Genomic DNA, 8,032 nt, shown 5'->3' with positions numbered 1-8,032 from the left:
TCGAATAGGTCAAGCTGAAAAACGTAGTCAATATTCTCCATGTAGTCAATATCCCTCTTCTCTTGAATCTTAGATTGGATTTTCATATCAGATTATGGTTCCAGATTGTGTGTGTGTGAGTTGCTATTTTATGATACAAAATTATGAGTTTGTCTATAGCTTTGCTTTGCTTAAAAATTTTATCTTTATAGTAAAAATATTTTATTTCTTGATTTAAAAAAAAAAGAATAATATTTTAGAATTCTAAACTTATTTGATGAATATTTTTGAAATATTTTTAGAGTTGTCACTTAGATGATGATCAAATGAAGATGCTTGCTTATGAAAAATGATGCTTTTAGTTTTATGGGCCAAAGTGACTTGTGATAGTACATATATAATAGATTACGGTTATTGAGATATGTGTAAGTTTACTCTGTTTCATATTTACTTTCTGAGCTTGAGATCAAGATTTAATATATATATTTATAGTTTTTAGGCAGTTAAGCATAATAAAAAGTAGTAGAATATAGCTGCTGATTCAGTCTTTTATTAATGGTAAAACATATTGGTTTCGGATGATTGTCGTTATACATGTAAATTCCTCCAGTTTATTTATTCTATTATTTTTCTCATTATACAATGATTCAATCAAAATCACAGGATGCCAAATTCATTAATTGAATGTTTATATTTTGTTTCATTATCTTTTTACTTTTCATGAGTTTAGTTTTTTTATTATTTCATTGTGTGGAAAACTATAAATGCATATGTATTTAATGTTTGGCTCTTTGTAGTTTATCTTTTGTTTTGCAGTTAGAGGTTCTTTAAGTTTGGAGGAAAATTTTTTATTTCAATTACAATAAAGGAGTGATATGTGGTATATTTTGGTTTTAAAATTAGTAATATATAATAGAATATATAATAGATAGATTCTATGTTTAAAGTGATCAAAGGTTTATTTCTCTCCTGATGTATTCATGTATAATATTTAATTTGCATTAATGTATCAAAAATATATATTTTATTTATTTTGTAATCATTTACATATATGCTTACTTAGAAAATGATTTATATATAGTTTTCAACTTTAAAGCTCTAAAATAGCACAAAGTATGTTTTTTGTTGAAGAAAAATTTTCGCATTTAACTATATTTTGCATGTGCTTATTCGTGACTGTTATTTCATTTAATGTATATGAATTATACATTTTCTTTCCTTGGTCGGTGATGCCAAATTTAATATAAATTGTCTTGTGTATTCTCAAGGTTGCAAGATACAAACTACTATTCGCAGGCCTATGATTCATACGTTCAAAGAACTTTTGTCCGAGGTCAAGTATATGTGTCGAAACTCTTCTTTATTGTTCCAAATCAAGGATCTTATAGGCCAATAAGCATCAGTTCAAATCTTTGATTTCATAGTTTAGGTTAACTATTACATATAAATAGAATTTTATTTCTGTAGTTGCATTACTGCTTAATAATAGGGTTTTTTCTTATATTTTGATTTTGTGATTCCGAATAACTATTTGTATGGATGTTAAGCCACCTGTATGATTATATTTACTCATATTACCTTTTTTTAAACTATTAAAGTTATTGATTTTTTCGATTTAACTGTTTCATTTTGGAAAATGATTCATTGTGTCATAAGTTGATCTAATGGCATTTATGATTATTTTGAAAATTTAAATAATGGTTGAAAATTAACAAAGAAAATAAAGAAAGAGTATTTGTCAATTATCAACACCTGTTAAGAATTTATGCTTTTTAAATCTTGATATAGAACTAGACTAGGAAGCTATTAGAAATTTGTATTTTTTACACAAAAATGCATTTTTGATTTTTTGTAATTGTTTCTTCAGTTGACTTCTTTTATTTTAATGCTATTTCACAACTCTATGTTGTTTCAATTTTATGTCTTTTGGATAGGATAGATATTTTTAGGAGTAGTAATATAAGGTCACATAATTTATAGAATCTGATAAGTTGGGAAAAATTTAGAGGCACATTAGGAACTATTTTTAAAATACTACCTCTTTAGTTTTCAAATGGTATATTAAAAATAGACCATATTTTGTGTATTTGGAGTATTCATTCAAGCGTCAATTTCATAATGTCCTCTATAGTGAGCTCTCTCTCATTTAAGTTATCATTTAAGTTAGAAATACTGACATTGTACTATGAGGCAGGATCTCTATAGCCTCATCAAATTGTATGCTGACATTCAAAGTGAATGTTTTGAAAAAAAAGAATAGAAAGAATGAGTGGATCTCTATAGCCTCATCAAATTGTATGCTGACATTCAAAGTGAATGTTTTGAAAAGCAAGAATAGAAAGAATAAGTATAAACTTGGTCGTAATTGAAAAAGATTCTGCAAATTATGAGAAATTAAGAAAGGAACTTTATGTATTTTGAGTAGTGATAAAGTAAATAAATCTTTTACTTTTAATTAAAAATTGAACAACAAAAATATTTTTACTAATGTAAAATGTGACAATCCAAAAATTTTGAAAAAAAAAAGGCTAAAATAGACAAACAAAATTTTCAACCCGTGCGTCGCACGGGTCTTCTGCTAGTAGTAATGCATAGAATGAACTAAGTGTGAGTAATAGTGACTTTATTTCCAATAAAATCAGAAGTTATGAGAAAATGATATCTTGCCTTTAAAAATTTGAGTGAAAATTTATATTCAGTATATAAAAAATGTTGTGTACATATTAAAATTTATTTATTATGCATTTAATTATAAATATATATATTGTATGTTTAATTAATTTTCAAATTATTTTAAAAAATTATCACAATAAAAATCATTCACCAAAAAATAAAAAATCAATTCTTTTAAAAAATAAGTCGTAGATTGAAAACATGAGAAATAATAATTTCACTCCTATTTTTTGATAATATCACTCTATATATGATTTTCTTTTCGGTACATGGGATATTAATTACGAAAAACTACATTAAAAGTCTTTTCTTTTCTTCTCAAACAAGGTTTGGTCCAAAAAATTTTAACTATTATAAGTCCAATTAGTTGTCTAAAAAATAAATAAATTCAGCCCACTACCAAAAATGAATTCTAGCATTAATTTCCAAAAATTAATCAAAATATTAAGCGGTAATTTATTTCAAAATAAAAGTCTCCCCACTGTGTATGTGACAGTGACTGTGTGTGTAACGATAATAGGGTGTGGTAGAGTTAATCATACAAAACCACGTAATACTCTTCTTCTCTCGACACATATGCTCAGCCTAGTATGCCTTTCTTAGCTGTAAGCACCATGATTACAATCTTATTGAACACTAGTAACAGCTAAATCCTCCTTTTTTGGCATGGTGACTCCAAGTTTTAATTTATTACAATATTTGACAATGTTTAGGATCGTGTTGTAGTTGTGGGCATTTCATTTAGGATTCATTCGTTGTTACCTTACGATGATAGTTGATGCGGTGTTATTATGACATGTGGTAGCGAATTGACCTAGCATTTTCACCCACTAAGGAGATGCGGTTGTCTGGGATAGACCTAGTGGCTGCGACTTATGTATTCAGCAACGACCTACCACCTAGGTTAGCCAAACTTCATTCGTACCCCTTAATTTCCTCTGGTTGCTGAGCACTTGTTCGTGTCAACACTATGCTAGTTATACTGAAACATTATCCGTAATTCTTGACCACTGGTTTTTTTCAGCGAGATCCTGGTTGCTGTTGGACCTTTCCACATTGACAGGAAGGCAGCATTCACACTTGTACCAAGGGAAAAACTCGTCGACGATGTGGGTATTCAGTTCCAGCCCGTATAAAAATTCTTTTATTTTGGTTTGCATTCCCGCATAAAAAGTAAATGCTAAGCGTAACATGTGTCGGTTGTAGTCAAAAGCACCGCTGCTTTACTTTATGCATGTTTACTGACCCCAAACCCTGTCCCTACCTGTAGGTCCTTGATGTTGTCATCACAATGCTTTCCCACACCAGTCCGAGCTATTTGTGGTTCCTCCCGACAACAATTATGGTATGTTGCTGCTTCCCAAACAGTCGAGAATTTTGACTAGGACTGCAATCTTTCTGTTGTGTGTACATCTATTAGTATTTGTAAAGAAAATCTTCATAATTTGTTGGATAATATACTTTAACGTAGGGTGTTGATTAAGCCTAATGCCGTTGGTTTATTGATGAGCGGATATTTTATACGCTTTTTGGGGTTAATTTCATATAGTTTTTAGTGTGTTTTAGTTAGTTTTTAGTTTATTTTCAGTAGCTTTTAGGAAAAATTCATATTTCTAGACTTTACTATGAGTTTGTGTGTTTTTCTGTGATTTCAGGTATTTTCTGGCTGAAATCGAGGGAGCTGAGCAAAAATCTGATTCAGGCTGAAAAAGGACTGCTGATGCTGTTGGATTCTGACCTCCCTTCACTCAAAGTGGATTTTCTGGAGCTACAGAACTCCAAATAGCGTGCTTTTAATTGCGTTGGAAAGTAGACATCCAGAGCTTTCTAGCAATATATAATAGTCCTTTGCTCAAGGATAGACGACGTAAACTGGCATTCAACGCCAGTTCCATGCTGCTGTCTTGCGTCCAGTGCCAGAAACAAGTTAGGAGTTGGAGTTCAACGCTAGAATTGGATCCAAAGCTGGCGTTGAACGCCCAAAACAGCCCTATGCACGTGATTAGCTTAAGTCTCAGCCCCAGCACACACCAAGTGGGCCCCAGAAGTGGATTTCTGCACCATCTATCATAGTTTGTTCATTTTCTGTAAACCTAGGTTACTAGTTTAGTATTTAAACAACTTTTAGAGGTTTATTTTCGCATCTCATGACATTTTAGATCTAAACTTTGTACCTTTTGACGGCATGAGTCTCTAAACTCCATTGTTGGGGGTGAGGAGCTCTGCTGTGCCTCGATGAGTTAATGCCAGTATTTCTGTTTTCTATTCAATCATGTTTGTTCCTATCTAAGATATTCATTTGCGCCTTATTATGATGAATGTGATGATACGTGACACTCATCACCATTCTCAACCTATGAACGTGTGCCTGACAACCACCTCCGTTCTACATTAGATTGAATGAGTATATCTTAGATTCCTTAATCGGAATCTCCGTGGTATAAGCTTGAATCCATTGGCAGCATCCTTGAGAATCCGAAAAGTCTAAACCTTGTCTGTGGTATTCCTAGTAGGATTCTGGGATTGGATGACTGTGACGAGCTTCAAACTCGCGAGTGCTGGGCGTAGTGACAGACGCAAAAGGATAGCGAATCCTATTCCGGTATGATCGAGAACCTACAGATGATTAGCCGTGCAGTGACAGCGCACCTGGACCATTTTCACTGAAAGGAAGGATGGTAGCCATTGACAACGGTGATCCTCCAACACACAGCTTACCATAGGAGGGACGTGCGTGCGTGAAGAAGAAGATAGAGAGAAAGCAGAGATTCAAAAGGCAAAGCATCTCCAAAACTCCAAATATTCTCATTTACTGCATAACAAGTAACCTTTAATTCATGCTCTCTTGTTCATTTGCAGGTCAATTGATAACCACTAATTAATATCCTGACTAAGAGTTGCAAGATAACCATAGCTTGCTTCAAGCCAACAATCTCCGTGGGATCGACCCTTACTCACGTAAGGTATTACTTGGACGACCCAGTGCACTTGCTGGTTAGTTGTGCGGAATTACATAGTGTGAAGTAATTTTCGTGCACCAAGTTTTTGGCGCCGTTGCCGGGGATTGTTTGAGTTTGGACAACTGACGGTTTATTTTGTTGCTTAGATTAGGAAAAATTTTTCTTTTTGGTTTAGAGTTTTTTGTTATTTATCCATTGTTAAAACACTTTAAATTTATAGCTCAATTAGTTAGAGCGTGGTGCTTATGTTCTTGGTAATTGGCTATCCTATTTTTAAAAAAATCTTTTTCAAAAATAATTTTTCTTTGAATAAATCTTGTGCCAAACTCTAAGTTTGGTGTTTTCATGTTGATTTTTCTTTGTTTTTCGAAAATTTTAAGTTTGGTATTCTTTCTTCATGTTCTTGTGTTCTTGTGAGTCTTCAAAGTGTTCTTGAGTTTTCCTTGTGTCTTGATCTTAAAATTTTTAAGTTTGGTGTTCCTTGGTGTTTTTCCTCCAAAATTTTCGAAAACAAAGAGCATTAGATCTAAAAATTTTAAATCTTGTGCTATTTTATTGTTTTTCTCTTTCCTCACTAAATTCAAAAATATCTTTTCTCTCTATTTTTAAAACAAATTTTCGAAAATTATTTTTAAAAAATTCAGATTTTTTTTTCAAAATTTAAAATCTTTTCCAAATCATATCTTTTTCAAAACTTCCTAACCACTTTCTCTCTCCTCATTTTTTCGAAAATCTTCATCTATTTTTATTTATTTTATTTTAATTTATTTTATTTTCGAAATAATTAAATAAATAAATAAATAAATAAAAATAAATATTTTTTTATTTTACATCATCTCCCTTTCTCCATCATGGATCTAAGTGGAAATGAACAGTCCAGGAGGACTCTGGGGTCATATGCTAACCCCTCTACTGCTTCATATGGGAGTAGTATCTGCATACCTTTCATTGGAGTCAGTAGCTTTGAGTTGAATCCTTAGCTCATTATCATGGTGCAGCAAAGCTGCCAGTATTCCGGTCTTCCACAGGAAGAACCTACAGAGTTTCTGGCACAGTTTTTATAAATTGCTGACACAGTACATGATAAGAAAGTAGATCAGGATGTCTACAGATTATTACTATTTCCATTTGCTGTAAAAGACCAAGCCAAGAGGTGGTTAAATAACCAACCTAAGGCTAGCATAAGGACATGGAAATAGCTGACAGAAAAATTTCTGAATCAATACTTTCCTCTAAAACGGATGACACAGCTAAGGCTGGACATCCAAGGCTTTAAACAAGGAGATAATGAATCTCTTTATGATGCCTGGGAGAGATACAGAGAGATGCTACGAAAATGCCCCTCTGAAATGTTTTCAGAGTGGGTTCAGTTAGACATCTTCTATTATGGACTTACAGAAAGAGCTCAGATCTCTTTAGATTGCTCAGCTGATGGATCTATCCACATGAGAAAGACAATTGAAGAAGCTCAAGAGCTCATTGATACAGTTGCTAGAAATCAGCATCTGTACTTAAGCAGTGACCCTTCCATGAAAGAAGAGGCTAAAACAGTAACTGCTGAACTCAGTCCTGCAGAGCAAGCTGCTGAATTCAATCAGCAATTGGATTTTTTAACAAAGCAGTTAGCTGAATTCAAGGATAAACTACAAGAGACAAGGATGGCTAATATAAACATGGAAGTACAATTAAAGCAAACAAGGCAGCAGCTGTCAAAACAAATAACAGAAGAATGCCAAGCAGTTCAACTAAGAAGTGGGAAAGCACTAACTACCCTACTTCAAAGCAGCAGGAAACCAAGAAATGAGCAAACCTCCCAAAATCCATCTAAGGACAGTAAGAGCCCAGGAAAAAATAATTTTGGCGCGAAAACGCCAGAAGTTGGGTGGAAGGCTGGTGCTGAACGCCCAGACCATGCTCAGGACTGGCGTTCAACGCCAGAAACAAGCAAGGATCTGGCGTTGAACGCCCAAAAGAAGTACAGTTCTGGCGTTCAAACGCCAGAAACAGATGAGGAGCTGGCGCCTAACGTCACTCCAGCTTCTAACTCTGGCACTCAATTGCCAGTGAGGGATCAGACACACACAAGTGATGATAACAATCCATCTAAAAAGGCTTCTTCAACCACTTCTGTAGGAAATAAACTTACAGCAACTAAGGTTGAGGAATATAAAGCCAAGATACCTTATCCTCAAAAACTCCACCAAGAGGAGCAGGATAAGCAATTTGCTCGCTTTGCAGATTATCTCAGGACTCTTGAAATAAAGATTCCATTTGCAGAGGCACTTGAGCAAATACCTTCTTATGCAAAAGGAGGTATGACAGTGGTTCATAATGAAAAGAATGAACCGGTTCCTACAAGAACAGTTACAGGGTGGCGCATGTGTATTGACTACAGAAGGCTCAATACAGCCACCAGAAAG

The sequence above is a fragment of the Arachis ipaensis genome, chromosome B03, assembly GCF_000816755.2.
Source record: "Arachis ipaensis cultivar K30076 chromosome B03, Araip1.1, whole genome shotgun sequence".
NCBI classification, from domain to species: Eukaryota; Viridiplantae; Streptophyta; class Magnoliopsida; order Fabales; family Fabaceae; genus Arachis; species Arachis ipaensis.
This window is presented reverse-complemented; position numbering follows the sequence as displayed.